This window comes from Narcine bancroftii, chromosome 3 (genome assembly GCF_036971445.1).
Source record: "Narcine bancroftii isolate sNarBan1 chromosome 3, sNarBan1.hap1, whole genome shotgun sequence".
Classification (NCBI taxonomy): domain Eukaryota; kingdom Metazoa; phylum Chordata; class Chondrichthyes; order Torpediniformes; family Narcinidae; genus Narcine; species Narcine bancroftii.
Window position 1 is genome coordinate 56,952,306 of NC_091471.1, and position 17,187 is coordinate 56,969,492.

General features: G+C 43.1%; 1 long non-coding RNA gene across 4 annotated transcripts in view; it reads left to right on the top strand.

The window, feature by feature from the left end:
* Positions 1-17,187, top strand: part of LOC138757191 (uncharacterized) — a 131,168-nt gene that overhangs the window by 59,460 nt on the left and 54,521 nt on the right. For all 4 annotated transcript variants that reach the window (XR_011353415.1, XR_011353418.1, XR_011353416.1 and 1 more), the window contains one exon: positions 15,098-15,169. This is a non-coding gene — a long non-coding RNA (uncharacterized lncRNA). The remainder of the gene's footprint in view (positions 1-15,097; positions 15,170-17,187) is intronic.

Genomic DNA, 17,187 nt, shown 5'->3' on the forward strand with positions numbered 1-17,187 from the left:
CATATGTGTGGCTTACCTTCTATACTGAAGTACTGAAGTAAAGTTTTATATTTCAACCTCAGGAGTCAGACTTAGACAGAACATAGAACAGAGAACATTCTTTGGCTTGGCTTCGTGGACGAAGATTTATGGAGGGGGTAAATGTCCACGTCAGCTGCAGGCTCGTTTGTGGCTGACAAGTCCGATGCGGGTCAGGCAGACACGGTTGCAGCGGTTGCAGGGGAAAATTTGTTGGTTGGCTACGCCAATCATGTCTGAACATGACACATTTCCCTGCATCTATTTAACAGCCTTTTAAATGCTACTATTGTATTTGCTGCCACCACTATTCCTGGCAGTCTGTTCCTGTTGATCACTGTTACCTATCACTCTCTGTACCAACACCTTGCCCTGCACATCTACTTTAAGTCACCCCTCACATTAAAAGCATGACCTCCAGTATGCAACATTTTTTTACCATGGAAGAAAGATTCTGACTCTCTACACAATCAATGGCTGTCATCATTTTATATTATTTTATCAGGTCATGCCTCAGCTTCTGAAACAACCTGTTTGTCCAACCTTTCCCCATAGCTCATACCTCCTTAGCAGAGCACAAGTAGATTTCTTCAGTATCTTTTCTGAAACCTTCCTATTTATCCTGTAATGGGACAACTAGAACTGTGTAACTGAAGTTTAATACATCATGACCTCTTTATTTTTATACCCAATGAATGCAAGCATACATTTATTCTTTATTACCCATCTACTTTTATGGCTACTTTCTCCTGCCAACCTGGGCACCATGTACAGCGGAGAGGCCCACAGGGTGTCTGTGCTCTGGACAATCCCCATCTGCTCCTCGATTCTCTTAAGTGCCTTACCATTAACCACATTCATTCCCCTCACTTTTGACCTCCCAAAGTGTAACATCTCATAGTTGTCTGGATTAAACTCCATCTGCCATTTCTCTATCCATGGCTCTAAATGCTTTATATCATGTTGTAATTTTTGACACCATCCTCATCTTTACCAATTCTTGTGTCATTTGCAAAATTTAACAAAACATCTACCAACTTTTTTGTCCAAGATATCTATATCTTTGCATGTATGTATTGTGGCGGGTCGCCCATGTAACAGACAAACTGGCTCATGGAGTCGTGGGCAAGTCTTTGGCAGTTGTGAGAGCTTCAGGTGTGGGGCAAACCCATAGCCTGGCAGCTGATGTCATAAACGTCCCTGGAGTCGCAAGTGTCACTGGATTCTGAGGGATTTAAATGCACGCAAGAGTTCTCCTAAAGTCAGTTGGTTCAACTCACTTTCGACTCTGTATGGTTCTTTTGCTCGCTGTATGCCTAGTGTGACTATATTGGTAACCCAGAGGGTCAAAACAGCATTTGGACCCAAAGTTGACTGACCCAAGCATGCAGAATGCAGTTTCACTGAAACTGCCAACTCTCTGGACCTCACAGCTGCAGGTCTGGTTTGAACAGGCTGAAGCTCAATTCCAGGTCAAGCAAATCATTTCAAAGACTGCAAAGTATTACTATCTGGTTGGTTCACTTGATCAGGAAACAGCAGGCTGAATCATCAACTTCCTACACCAGCCACAGGTTGTGAGCTGGTATGAAACAATCAAGGCGCTCCTGATCCGTACTTCTGGCCTCACCTGCCATGTGTGGTTGCTCCACATGGATGGCCTAGGTGACCATGCACCATCGGCCTTAATGAACATGACGCTGGCACTAGCAGATGGCCATAAGCCATGTTTACTGTTTACAAGTCTTTCTCGAGCAGAAGCCAGATGATTTCAATGATCCACACAAAGTGGCGGCCCACACAGATATCCTGAAGTATATCAAGCAGCATGGCAGGGCTTCCATCGACTAAGTTGCTGCATCACGCCCTAAGGTCTGGGCCTTCCCCACTCCACCAATGAAGCCGGTGATACCTGCTGCAGGGAGTGACACCAATTCAGACTGTTGGTGTTTTTACCAACAAAAGTGGGGTTCAGGAGCCCACTGTTGCTGTTTGCCCTGTTCTTTTCTGGGAAATGCTGGGGCAGGCCATCGCTAATAGTAATGGCAGCTGGCCATTGTGATAGCATCCTTTACTTATGGGACTGACATCCAGGCAAAAGTTCCTCATTGACACAAGGATGAAGGTTAGCATCATGCCCCCCTTGAGCCATGACACCCCGCTCCGGGAAGTCAAAACCGGTGCTCACCACTGCTAACAGCAGTATTCACACATATGGCATGTGAACCTTCCCACTACAGTTCGATTCCAGCCATTTCACCTGGTCATTTACACTGGCAACAGTGTCGCAGCCTTTATTGGGTGCAGATTTCCTCCTGGCACATTGCCTCCTTGTGGACCTCAGGGGACAGCAGCTAGTGAATACAAAGATTTTCCAGATCTTCTCACTCGGCGAAGCTCTGGGAAAAACAAAGTCGTGGCCGATGCACTGTCTCACACCTCCATCCACTCGGTGCATTTCCTGTCTCCAGGGTTGGACTACACAGTGCACACCAAGGCACAGCAGCTAGATGAAGAAATGCTGGTCGACCACAATGCAGTCTCAGGCCGCACTCCTGGACTCTGTGACTTTATCAGACAACAAATTTGCCAGAGTACTAGAGGAGTTCCTGACCATTATTATACTGCAGTTCTCCACAAACACCCCTAAGCATGGTGTATAGCACCACATTCCAACTCAAGGACCACTGCTACATGCCCAGACACGAAGGCTCCTGCCTGACAAACTCCACCTCACCAAGAAGGAGTTCAGAAAAATGGAGGAGATGGGGAATGTCCAGAGCACAGACACCCTGTGGGCCTCTCCGTTGTACATGGTGCCCAGGTTGGCAGGAGAATGGAGGTCATGTGGTGACTACAGAAGGATGCCACCATGGCCAACCATTATCTAGTGCCTCACATTCAGGACTTTGCGACCAATTTGCATGAGGAACGCATCTTCTACAAGGCCAACCTGGAATCACAAGATTCCTGTCCAACCCAGTGATGTCCCCAAGACTCCCCTCATCACCCTATTTGGCCTATTCGAGTTCCTGCAGATGCCTTTCGGACTCAAGAACATGACACAAACATTCCAGCAGCTCATGGACTCAGTGTGGTGTCTTCATCTACTTAGATAATATCGTGATCGCCAGCCACTTGCGCCAAGAGCATTTGATGCACCTGCACCCACTCTACCGCTGCCTGAATGGATACGGCCTGACCATCAACCCTGCAAAGTGCCAGTTCAGGCTGTCAGCCAATTATTTCCGGGGGCCCTGCATTGACTGGCATGGAATAGTTCCCTTGTCGGCAAAATTCAAGGCCATATACTATTTTTCCAAGGCCAGTACAGTCAAGGGCCTACAGGATTCATGGACATGATCAACTTTTATCTCCAATTCCTACCATCAGCTGCCTGAATCATGCAACTCCAGTTCAGCCTGATGTCCAGCAAGGCCAAAGAAATCACCTGGGTCACAGAGAAGGCAGCGGCTTTCGAGCAGACCGAGGACTCCCTTGCAAACTCCACCCTTCTGGTACATCCACGGGTGAATGTGCCCACAGCCCTCATAGTTGACGCTTTGAACTCAGCAGTAGGTGGCATTCTGGTACAACTAATTGAGGATCAATGGAAACCACTCGCATTCTTCAACCAGCACCTGCAACCCCCCGAGCTGAAATACAGCACCTTCGATAGGGAGATGCTAGCCCTCTAACTCACCATCCAGCACTTTTTAGTATTTCTTTGAGGGGCGGGAGTTCAAGGTCTCCTCAAACCACAAACCCCTCACCTTTTCATTCACCAAAATGTCGGTCAAAGCAACGCCTCCTGTCATATATCTCGAAGTATACCACAACTGTCAAACACACCTCTGGGAAAAACAATGTCATGCCCGATGCACTGTCTCGCACCTCCATCCACGGTGCATTTCCTGTCTCCAGGGTTGGACTACACGGTGCTCACCAAGGCACAGCAGCTAGACGAAGAAATGCTGGCCTACCACAATGCTGTCTCAGGCCTGCAACCTGAGGAAATCCCCATTAGCCCATGAGGCAGCGAGGTCCTCTTTGACGGTTCTACCGGGCAATCCTGGCCCCTCTTTTCAGCTGTTTGGAGGAGTCTTGTTTTCAATGCACTACATAGTTTAGCTCTTTGGCCCACCCATCCTTTCAGACAAACATCCAACTAGTGGCAGATAGATTTGCTTGGCATAGCCTACGCAAGCAAGTCAGGCATTGGGCTAGGACATGTATACACTGCCAGACCTCTAATGTCCAAAGACATATGATGCACAGGAGGTTTGAGCATGTTCATGTGGACATCATCGTTTCACTGCCAGTCTCCCGAGGTCAAGATACCTGTTCACCATGGTTGACAGACTCACCAGGTGGCCAGAAGCTGTACCGCTTGCCAACATTTCCATGAATCCTGTGCCGTAGCCCTCATTTCAAGCTGGGTTGCACATTTCAGCCTGCTTGCTAACATCACCTCAGACAAGGGGTCACAGTTCACATCCAGCCCATGCTTGGCTTTGGCACAGCTACTTGGTATCCAGCTACACCCACCATGGCCATTGTCGACAGTCCAATGGCCAGGTTGAGTGTTTCCACCGGCACCTGGTTGGCCCTGATGGCACACCTCTGGAGACTAGATTGGGTGGATTAGCTCCCATAGGTGCTTTTTGGCACCTGCACGATTCCCGAAATAGACTTAGCCATGTCTTCGGCAGAGCCCAAGCAACAAGCAGACTGGCTATTGGAGCCGTGGGCAAGCCCATGGCAGGTCTAACTGTGGGAACTCGAGGTACAGGTCAACCCCACAGCCTGGCGGCTGATGTCAGAAAGGACCTGGGAGTCGCAAGCATCATCAGGTTCAGAGGGATTTAAGCACATGCGTGATTTCTATTAAACTCAGTTAGTTCAACTCACTTTCATTTCTGTGTGGTTCTTCCATTCAGTGCATGCCTAGTAAGACTACAGTATACATAGGCAGCACAGTTGGAATAGCAGTTCGTGCAACGCCTTTACAGCTTCAGTGATCGGGTCTGGGATTCGAATCCCGCGCTGTCTGTAAGGAGATTGTAGATTCTCCCAGTGTCTACGTGGGTTTTCCCTGGAGGCTCTGGTTTCCTCACACCATTCAAAATGTTTGGGGGCAGGTGGGTGCATGTTAATTGGGTGTAAATTAGGTGACAAAGGCTGTTACAGTGCTGTATGTCAAAATTTTTTAAAATTGTACCCCACACACACACACACACACACACACACACACACACACACACACACACACACACACACACACACACACACACACACACACACACACACACACACACACACACACAATCAACTTTCCACTACTTACCTCTGTCTTCTGTGGGTCCAGCCAATTCCAAATCAACTGTGGATCTGTACCTTCTGGATCAGCCTGCTGTAAGGGACTTTGTCAAATGCTTTACCAAATTCTGTGAAGGGGATATTCACTGCCTTCCCCTCCTCAATCACCTCAAAAACTCTATCAGATTTTTCAGACAATACCTGCCCCACACAAAGCCACAACATTCTACTGCCTAAACCAGAAAATTACGACTGAGGACAAAACAAGGAAAAAGATTAATGTGGCTGGTTGTTGTGAGAGAGATCCCACTAACATTTGGTGCGTTGGCTTCCTTTTGGACCAATATGAGGCACCTTTGGGATGAAGGTGTAACAAAATGTCTAATTTTCTTTCAGAGAAAGAGGTCAGTTCTTCTATGTTGGTTTTTCCCTTGAGAGTAGAAGGTAGGTGGATCTTTGACCTAGAAAGAGCATTTCATTTCTGATGACATGTTTTGCAAAAAAATAGGCTACACAGTCCATAGGTTTCAGTCCTGTGAGTCATAATGTCATGGCAATGAATTAATAATAATGTTTGCTCTGGCAGTGTCTAAAGAATCCCATTTGTGCTTTACACATTTATGCTAAATTAAATCTATGGGCTTGCTGATGTGAGCTCTATTATTGTCTTTTGTTGGATTTTACTTTGCAGCTTATTTGACCTGCTCTCCTCACACACCAAATAAGAAATAGTTAGCTTCTGTCATGGGTCAATACAAATGATCAATTTAAGAATTAATATCTCTTTCTTTTTCTTCTCTTTGGCTTGGCTTCGCGGACGAAGATTTATGGAGGGGGTAAAAAGTCCACGTCAGCTGCAGGCTCGTTTGTGGCTGACCAGTCCGATGCGGGACAGGCAGACACGATTGCAGCGGTTGCAAGGGAAAATTGGTTGGTTGGGGTTGGGTGTTGGGTTTTTCCTCCTTTGCCTTTTGTCAGTGAGGTGGGCTCTGCGGTCTTCTTCAAAGGAGGCTGCTGCCCGCCAAACTGTGAGGCGCCAGGATGCACGGTTTGAGGCGTTATCAGCCCACTGGCGGTGGTCAATGTGGCAGGCACCAAGAGATTTCTTTAGGCAGTCCTTGTACCTTTAAGGCAGTCCTTGTATAAAAAAGAAAAAATAATAATATCAACAGTTGTTCAATATATTTTCTCAAAGTGGGTATGTTTGTATTCTACAATGAATATTTTTTATTTAAATTTCCACTTCGACTGACAAATTGCATAGTATTTCCATTATTAAAATTAGCTTTTTTTAAATAAAAGATGACTAAGAAAGTATTTCAGCCTCACAGCAGATTGGAAGATCTGTGAAAATGTCAGCAATTGTGAATGAAGCCCTCAGTTTATTAATTCACCAGTAATCTGGAGGTGTGTCACTGCACGTGACATTCTTGTTATTTAACGTACATCATCACAGTCAGCCCCATACCCAGCAGCTGTTTTGCTGAAGTTTGAGCAATTTGGAGTTGCCCCTACCTGGTGAAGTAAGGCAAAGTTCATGAGCCTTCCAATTCAAAAGGAAGGATTTGAATTTAAGCAAGGAAGACTGCAGATGCTGGGGTCGAGTGCAAGACACAAATGTGCTGGAGAAACTCACAGGCCAGACTATAATCGTGGGTTGCTCTTTACTTCCTATAATTGTTTCATGACCTGCTGACATGGAAGTATTTGACTTTTTTTTTAATTGACCCCTTTATCAGTGTTCTTCTCTTACTAGTTTTAACAAAATAGAAGTTTCCGTGTGTGCTGGAATAAACCTGCCTTCTGATATTTGTTTTAAGTGGCATTTATTGTTCCTGAATCTAAAATCTAAATCCTTTATATTTGGCTTTTCTACCATTTTTGATTGAATAGTGAGCCGAAGCAGAAATCCTGCTTTAATTATCCTTCCGGATGGAGTTGACTGAAGGAAAAACAAAAAAAACATGCAGATTGTAGAAATCTAAAATAAAAATAGAAATTACGAAAAACACACAGCAGGTCAGGTGCTTATTCATCTGGACAGGAAAACAAAGATAGCAAGGCACTTCGCCTTCAGACTGAAATGGTTTATGGGGCTGAAACCACCATAACTTGAAAGGATCAACTCAGCACACGTCGCTGAGACGCAAGATTGTGCAAAAATCTTGGTATAGAAAATTAAAACATTGAAGTTCCATTTTCAGGTGCGACGTACTATGTGGATTATACCAAGCAAAGATTGTCTTCGGAAAACTTGATCCACTCTAATGGCAGAAGCTCTTTGGCATTTAGCTGCTGGCGCTACCTAACGTGTCAATTGACATATCGCTTATTAGAAGATGGAACACTATACATGACATTACATACAGGCTCTTTGGCCCATAATGTTGTGGCAACCTATAAAAAACATACTCAATAATCTAAACCTTCCCTACCTCACACTCATAACCTTCTATTTTCTTGTATCCATGTCCAAGAATCTGAGATCTAAAAGTCTTCAAACTGAACCTCCACCGCCACCCTCGGCAATGCATTCCAGGCACCCATTATTCTCTGTGAAAGAAAACTTACCCATGATGACTTCCCTAAACGTTCCTTCCTTCACCTTAAACAGATGGTATTTAGCCAGCTGTCTGCCCTATCTGTGCCTTTCATAATCTTGTAGAGCTCTTTTAACTCACTTTTATCCTTGTTTACTCCAAATAGAAAAGCCCTAGCTCTGCTAACCTTAGCTCATAAGACACTTTTTCCAATCCAGGCAACATCCTTGTAAGTTTCCTTTGTTTCTTCTCCAAAGCTTAATGATTGAAGATTATTCACAGAACAAATTGATATGGGAGATGGGAATAAATCCCATGGAGATTGATGACACAGTGCAAAGAGATGAATAGAAAAATAATTCTGCTTTTTTCATGATGTCAGGAAAATCGCAAAAAAGCATTTATTTTTAAACCTCGGATTTTGGTTCTTTGTAATTTTTTTAATGGTCAAGGGTTCTAGCTACTTATTCTGGCCAGTAGATTAATCTGGCACTAATTTGACACTATTCTCTCCTACTCCATGATATCATTCCATGTCCAAATAAATTGATGTGACTCTGACCAGCAAAGTTTCCACTTGGAATAAAAACTGAGATATTAGAAATATTTAGAAGGTCAGGCAGCCTTTGTGGAGTGTGGTGAGCTCCTGTATTCCTGATTACCTGGTTCTGCCCTGTTCTCTGACTGTACATATGACTCCTCCCTCTTTGACCCTATATAAAGCCTCTAACACGTTGACCCTTCGCCAGAAAGCCCAAGTCACGGCATAGGATGAGGTCCTTGTATATTGTGAATAAAATTGACACGCAATAAATAACTTGAGAGGCTGAGATTGAGTCACTGATTTACAGGCTTTTATACACAATAGACAGGGGTGTCATGTAGTATGAGAGGGAGATAAGAACACAAGCAGGAGAACAAAGGAAACGGGAGAATAAAGCCACTGAGAAGTTTACCTGATAAAACTTGTGTTTAATGTTTTATTAACTTCACATTTCGGGCCACAAATGTGACGTTGGCGACGAGGATGGGATAAGCTTGAAGAAAATTAAAGATTAAACAAGATTACAGAGGATTACAGACAACTTCAAGGTGATAAGAATTTTCTCTTTGTCTTTGTACTTTTGGGGCTGGAATATTTCCACATGGCTGGGGCAGACGGTGACTTTCTAACACATAGTGGAATTGCTCATTTTGACCCAACGGGTGATGCAAGCACTGTAAGTGTGAAGTGGAAGGCACGGCTGGAAGAATTTGAATCCTATGCCGAAAGTCATGGCCTATTTCTAGATACCGGTACAGTTGAACAAAAAGCACAGAGAAGGGCGTTACTTCTTTTCACTGCAGGACCCTCAGTTCGGGAAACATTTAAGACACTTTTGAATACTGGAAGAAAGGATGAGTACCGGAAAGCAGTAGATGCATTAAATGCACACTATGTAGTGACACCGAATGCTACATTTCAACGCCATTTGTTTCGGAGAACGAGATAAGAAGATGGCCAGACAATTGCTCAGTACGTGACGAGACTACGCCAGCTAGCTATTGGATGCAATTACATGCCAGCTGATTTGGACAACCAATTATTGGATCACGTCGTACAGCACTGCAGATCAGATAAACTCAGAAGACGTCTACTGGAAAGAGGGAGTGAGTTGGAACTCACCGATGCTTTAACCATTGCTGCTGCATTAGAGGCTGTTGAAGGGCAACTTCATACCATGACCCTGAAAGACAACTCAAGCCAGCAAATTAAGAGGCTCTCACATCGCCATAATCAGCCAAGATATACGCCGACACATGACGTGGAGTGTTATCGATGTGGAAACCGAGGTCACTTTGGAAAAGACCCATATTGCCCGGCCAAAGGCAAAGTTTGCAGAAAGTGTGGAGGTAAGGACCACTTTGCAAAGAAGTGCAAAAGCAAGTCCAATGCAGACCAGAAGAGGAAGAGTACAACTTCCAAAGGCAAAGCCTGGGGGAAAGGAAAGTATCCTGGAAAGAAAGATACCATTCGCCAGATAGATGGTGACGATGATGATACCCAGGAGGAACAGAGTTGTTACCAATTTACGTTGAATGAAGTACGTCATGAGAAGGTCCCAGTGATCATTGGTGGAGTGACAGTTCAGGTCATTGTAGACTCAGGCAGTGACAGTAATGTGATTGATCGACATTTGTGGGAGAAATTGAAAAGGAAAAAGATCATCTGTACCTCAAAGAAGTGTTCCAAGAAACTGTAACCATACACAGCAACCAAGCCATTGAAGACCATTGGATGTTTTACTGCAACTGTTGAAGCTGGAAATAAGTACACCGAAGCAGAGTTTATGGTCATAGAAGAGAGGGGAGAACCATTGCTGAGTAGAAGCACAGCGCAAGACCTGGCAATACTTCATATTGGAGCTTGTGTCAATTCAATTCAGTCATACGAGGATATGAAGCAAGAATTCCCCGCAGTCTTCCAAGGAGTAGGAAAGCTGAAAGGTCGACAATTGAAGATAGCGGTAGATGAAACGGTCAAACCCAAGGCACAACCAATGCGCCGAACTCCGTTTGGACTTCGTGGAAAAGTCGAAGCCAAAATTAAAGAATTGATCGAACAAGACATTATTGAACCGGTGGAACATTCGACACAATGGGTCAGTCCCGTAGTGATTGTGCCCAAACCAAAGAGTGACATAAGACTATGTGTTGACATGAGAATGGCCAATGAAGCTATAATTAGAGAACGACACCCTATACCAACAGTGGAGGAAATACTTCAAGAACTAACTACCAGCAAGGTATTCTCAAAAATTGATCTGAAATGGGGCTATCATCAATTAGAGCTGGATCCAGGTTCCCAAGATGTAACTACATTTGTGACTCACTGTGAATTGTATCGTTACAAGAGACTATCATTTGGAATTAATGCAGCTTCGGAGATCTACCAGTATGAAATCCATCGAGTGATTCAAGGCATTCCTGGAGTTGCCAACATTTCTGACGACATCATAGTGCATGCAGCAACGAAGGAAGAGCATGACAAAAGGCTGAGGCGTGTACTATCTAGACTACAGGCGGCAGGCCTTACCGTGAATGGAAACAAGTGCCAGTTCGGTGTGTCAGAAATGGACTTCATGGGACACAGACTTACAAGGAAAGGACTAAACCCTGCAGAGGCCAAGGTGAAAGCTATTGAAGAGGCACGTGCACCTCAGAACGCAACAGAGGTGAGGAGTTTCCTGGGATTGGTCAATTTTTGTGCAAAGTTCATTCCTAATTTCGCTACAGTGGCAGAACCACTAAGGAAACTAACCAGGAAAGGTGTACCATTTCATTTTGTATCTGAGCAGAAGAAAGCGTTCACAGCGCTGAGGCAAAGCCTGACAGATGCAAGAACTCCTGGATATTACGATCCGGCGGCATCAACCAAAGTCATAGCGGATGCCAGCCCGGTTGGTTTAGGAGCCGTGTTGGTCCAGATGCACGATGGAGGACCAAGAATCATTGCCTATGCCAGCAGATCGTTATCAGATGTGGAAAGAAGCTACTCTCAGACAGAGAAAGAAGCACTGGGACTTGTATGGGCCTGTGAGAGGTTCCATGCATATTTATATGGCATTGAATTTGAACTCATCACAGATCATAAGCCATTAGAGGTGATCAATGCACCTAGATCCAAACCATGTGCCAGAATAGAGAGATGGGTACTCAGACTACAACCCTACAAATATAAAGTAATCCACATTGCAGGGAAAGCAAACATTGCTGATCCGCTGTCCAGATTTGTGAAGGATGGAGGTCCACATTCCAAGTCAGAATTGGGAACAGAAACAGAGAGCTTTGTACGCTTCGTAGCTATTCAGTCGACACCGAAAGCTGTGACTACGAAGAAAATCGAGAGAGAATCCGAACGTGATCCAGAACTCATGGAAGTAAGAAAATGCATACAGAGTGGACAATGGGACAAGTGTACTCACAAGGCTTACATTCCCATTAGAGACGAACTTTGTTGCATCGGACTGTGTGTATTGAGAGGTTGCAGATTGGTGATACCGCAAAGATTGATACCAAAGATCGTATCCTTAGCACATGAAGGACACCTAGGTATTGTTGGTACCAAGCAAAACCTCAGGACCAAGGTATGGTGGCCAGGTTGTGATAAAGACGCAGAGAGATTTGTTAAAACTTGTCACGGATGTCAAATCACAAGTAAGAGTAATCCGCCAGAACCGATCCGGAGAATGCAACTCCCAACAGGACCATGGATCGACGTAGCTGTTGATTTTCTTGGACCTTTACCGACGGGTGAATCAATTATGGTAGTGATAGATTACTACAGCAGATACTATGAGTACGTGGTGTTGAAGTCCACAACCACTGAAAAAACAATACAAGCGTTAGCAAAGATATTCGCAAGATATGGATTACCTGTTACATTCATTTCAGAGACATTTGCGGAATACATGAGGACCACAGGTATCCACCATCATAAAGTAACTCTGAAATGGCCGCAAGCCAACGGAGAAGTAGAGAGACAAAATCAGTCCATTGAGAAACGATTGAGGATTGCACACGCAGAAGGACAAAATTGGCGAGAAGCATTACTATCTTATGTGGCTGTCTATCGAGCAACGCCTCATGCAACCACTGGAAAAAGTCCTGCAGAAGCATTTTTTGGGAGAAAAATCTGCACAAAAATGCCAGAAATAAAGGAAATCCGAGACGACCAGGAGATGAGGGACCACGATGCTGAAAAGAAAGGTGCAGAAAAGCTGTACACAGATTCGAAACGTGGAGCCAAGTACTCAGACATCATGCCAGGAGATAATGTTCTAGTGAGGCATGAAACTGGTGGTAAGCTAGACACACCTTATTACCATCAACCCTATACTGTCATATCCAGAAGTGGCAGAATGGTGACAGTCAAGTCTCCGACTGGAGTCCTGTATAAGAGAAATGTATCAAGTGTAGAAAGGTACCAGTCCAGAGATACATCAAGCGAAGAGTTTGAAAGGCCAATAATACGAGATGCTGAAACTGAGAGACCTGATGATGTTCCAGAGGCAGTTACCAGCACTCCTGATGAAGTGACTAGAGCGCCAGAAACACCCGAAGCCGTGGCGAGCAGTATTTCCGACGCTGAGAGTGAACAACCGAGAAGCGACGACAATATCGCAGGCAGGCCGAAACGAAACCGGAAAGTGCCCAAACGATACAAAGACTTTGTGCCATAATTTTAATAAGAACTTTGGGACAGTATTTAATCTTATATCATAAAGTGCATGTATGAGTGCTGTAGGAAGTAAATTTTATGTAGTTGAGTTATAGTATTACCATTAGTTACGATGTTTGTATGTTTCCGAGGAATATTGGTAAGTGAAGGTAAAGTTTATTTCTGATTAAAGGAGGGATGTCATGATAATGAATATGTATGAGATGTACCGGAAGTCACGTGGTATGAGAGGGAGATAAGAACACAAGCAGGAGAGCAAAGGAAACGGGAGAATAAAGCCACTGAGAAGTTTACCTGATAAAACTTGTGTTTAATGTTTTATTAACTTCACATTTTGGGCCACAAATGTGACAAGGGGTTCTCATCCTGTGCTGTGACCCGGGCTTTCTGGGGAAGGGTCAAGGTGTTAGAGGCTTTATACAAGGTCAAAGAGGGCCACAGGTAGACTCACTGGACGAGGCAGAATAAAGTAATCAGGAATATAGCAATTCACAACATAAAGTAAACATTTCATTTCTGAGACCTATCATGAGATCTCTTAAGAATTCAATGGTTTTATGGATGTCTGTTATCAGAAGAGGGAGTTGCAGAGAACTGTGAATTGTTGTCACATATAGTAAAATTCAGTGAAAAACTTTGGTTTATGTACTCTCCAGACTCGTAAACACACACCTAAGTACAGCAGGTTGTACAATAATAAAACAAAATGCAGAGTATCACATTACAGTCAAAAAGTGCATATGTAGCGTTACCAGGACAAGAGTCTGGTAAGAGCAAGAAAGAAATTGTCCTTAAATCTGGAGGAGTATGTTTTCAAGCTCATTTATCTTCTGTCTTATGGAAAAGAAGAGAGGAGATCAAAGTGGAATAATATTGGCAGCTTCTCAGAGACATCGGGAGGAATCAATAGAGTAGATTCTTTCATGTGATTTTCTGTACCATGTTTACAATTCTACAATTTCTTGTGGCCTTGGGTAGATGAGTGCCCATACCAAACTATCATCGACTTCCAAAGGGAAAGAGTAGAATCCAGTCCCCTGCCCTCATCGATGATATTGAAGTGGAGACAATAGATAGCTTCAAGTTCTTGGGGAAAAAAAAACATTTCTAATGACCCTGACCCACACCAACCATGTCAACACGACAATTAAGAAAGTGCACCAAAAACTTTACATATTTGAAAGGCCGAAGGATGCTTGTCCCTTGACAACTTCTAAAGGGGCATCATTGAAAACATCCACACTCTTCCTAAGATTGGAAGAAGAGGAATAAGATGGTGAATGTAGCTCAGAAAATAATGCAAACCTCCCTTCCTCCCATCAATCCATCTTCACCTCTCACTGCTGAAGAAGGGGAGCTGACACACTGAAAAACCAGTCCCAGCCTGAGTACACTCTCTTCCCTCTCCTTCCATTGTAGAGAAGGTTTGAAAATGTGCACCAACAGGTTCAAAGACAGTTCTGCCCCTGCAGACACCAAACTCCTCAATGAACCTCATAATAATATCATACTGCCCCTGGTTTTAACTAATTTCAGCTTCTCGTTGCCATTCTGTAATTTTGTTCTTGTTCTATTTTCTATGGGGGAATGTTGAAGTGGAATTGTTGGCCAGCTCATGAAAGAGTCCTTCTTACTATACAAGGCAAAATATACTTGAACCTCTATCTGGACCCTTTATATTGACCACAAACTCAGTAAGAATGGCCCCAGTACTACACTGAAGGATCAGAGAATAAAGTAAAAATAAATGTCTTCAGAATGTGAATTGCATCCATTCACACAGATTTTCCTTTGCAATGATAAATAAAGCTATATCTGTGAACATTTCACTCCTGACTTCTAATATAGAATCACTCAAGTCCAATGTCAAGAAAGAAAATGATTTAAAAAACCCCTGCATATTCAATAAATCTGAAATGAAAACAAGAAGTGCTGAAAAAAAATCAGAAACAAAACATCTCTAACCCATGAAATGTTAGTGCTGTTTCTTTCTCCACAGATGCTGCCTTTCCAGATGTCTAATCTTGGCATGGAGTGGTTGGAGGATACTATCCCAAAGTCTCTTATATGAGTGAGTGTGATGAAATGTTATTTGATAATAGTTTCCCACTTATAAACAATGATGATAAAATATATTGATAATATCTTACAAGAATGCATGTTAATATTCATTCAGTTCAGTGACAATTCTTTGTAAGGTTTTTATCATATTTTACAAAGAGTAAAGGGCATCAAGAATATTTCCTGTCAATATAGGTTTTGACAGGAAAGCATGAAGTTCATCTTCAATTGTGAAAGATTAAATTTACATTTTAGAAACAGACTATTTTGATTCCAATCGAATATCTGGCAAACCACTCAAGGATACTTATTGACAGTCCCCTGATTAGTGGGTCCCAGTAATGGTCAATAATGTTTACATTTTATTAAAGGTTCTGAAATTTGTAATGGCACTTTGCATTTCAGAAGAATCCAAAAAAGGTCAACGATTGTAAGCAATAATTATTTTTAATTTAGGTGATAGATTGGCACTGTTGATAGCTTCCTCACTCCAGTTGATAACTTCTCAGTCGATTAAGTGTTTTGAAACCCAACTAGGAATAAATCAAGAAACTATCTGCTTCAATCTCTGATTCTTGCTGAGCAAATCATTACCAACAAGCACAGAAGATGGGTGATCTGTTGATTATGCCTGGGTCCACTCTTTGGCAGAGCTTTCCAATCATTTCCACTCCCCTACTCGATCCCAAAAGCTTGAGAAACCTTCAAATCTTTTCAGGAATACAGCAACTCACAACAGAGAGTAAACGTTTCATTTCTGAGAGCTATCATGAGATCTCTTAAGAATTCTATGGTTTTATGGATGTCTGTTATCAGAAGGGGGAGTTGCAGAGAACTGTGAATTGTTGTCACATACAGTAAAATTCAGTGAAAAGCTTTGGTGTATGTACTCTCCAGACTCGTAAACACACACCTAAGTACAGCAGGTTGTACAATAATAAAACAAAATGCAAAGTATCACATTACAGTCAAAAAGTGCATATGTAGTATTACCAGGACAAGAGTCTGATAAGAGCAAGAGCAAGGTTCAGGTTTTATTGATAGATTTGAATTCAACTTCCAGGCTACCAATAGTCAGATGCAAACTTGTGCCTTCAGTTCTTATAATCAGAATGCATTGTGACCTACTCCATATTTATCTTTACATATCTTGCATTGTCTAATTCTGTTCTGATGGCTGATTTTAATTTTTTTAAAAATTAGACATACAGCATGATAACAGGCCCTTTCGTCCCACGAGCATGTGCCACCCAGTTGTGCGTTTGGAGGAAAGCAGAGCCGCTGGGGAATGCCCATGCCGACATGGGGAGAACATGCAAACTCCTTATAGACAGCACAGTTTTCAAATCCTAGTCCCATTCACTGGTGCTGTGCCACCTTGATGTTCTCATGGAATCCCTTGAAGAATCCAGCGAATGAAGGATCAAAGTAAGATGGAAATAAAGAGGGCTAAAAGAGGATTTGTGATTGCTTCATATTAAGAACAAAAAATGTCACAGTGGAAAGAATAGGTTCCCTTAAGGATCAGGATAGATGTCTATGTTTAGACACATTGGAGCTAGGGAATATCTTAAATGAGTATTTTGTGATGGTGTTCACTGTGGAGCATGATAGGCAGGTGTGGGAAGTAAAGGAGGTAACTAAATATAAACTAGGGTATGTCTGCACCACTAGTGAAGTGGTGTTGCCAGTCTTGGGTCATATTAAAGTGGATAAATCTAATCAAGACTAGAAGCATCCCAGCACATTGTGAGAAGGCAGGAAGGAAATTATTGAGGCCTTGACAGACATTTTTAACCCATCATTGAGGACAAGAGAAGTTCTGGAGGACTGGAGGATGGCAAATGTGATGCAGTTACTTACACAAGGCTGCAATGTTTATCTGAGTTTATGACAGACTACTGTTAGTCTGACGCCCATAGTAAGGAAACTACTGGAGAGAATTTCGAGAGGTAGAATCTATCAACATTTAGAAAGCCAGTGGAAAATTACAGAGAGATAACATGAATTTGTGTATGGAAAATCAGA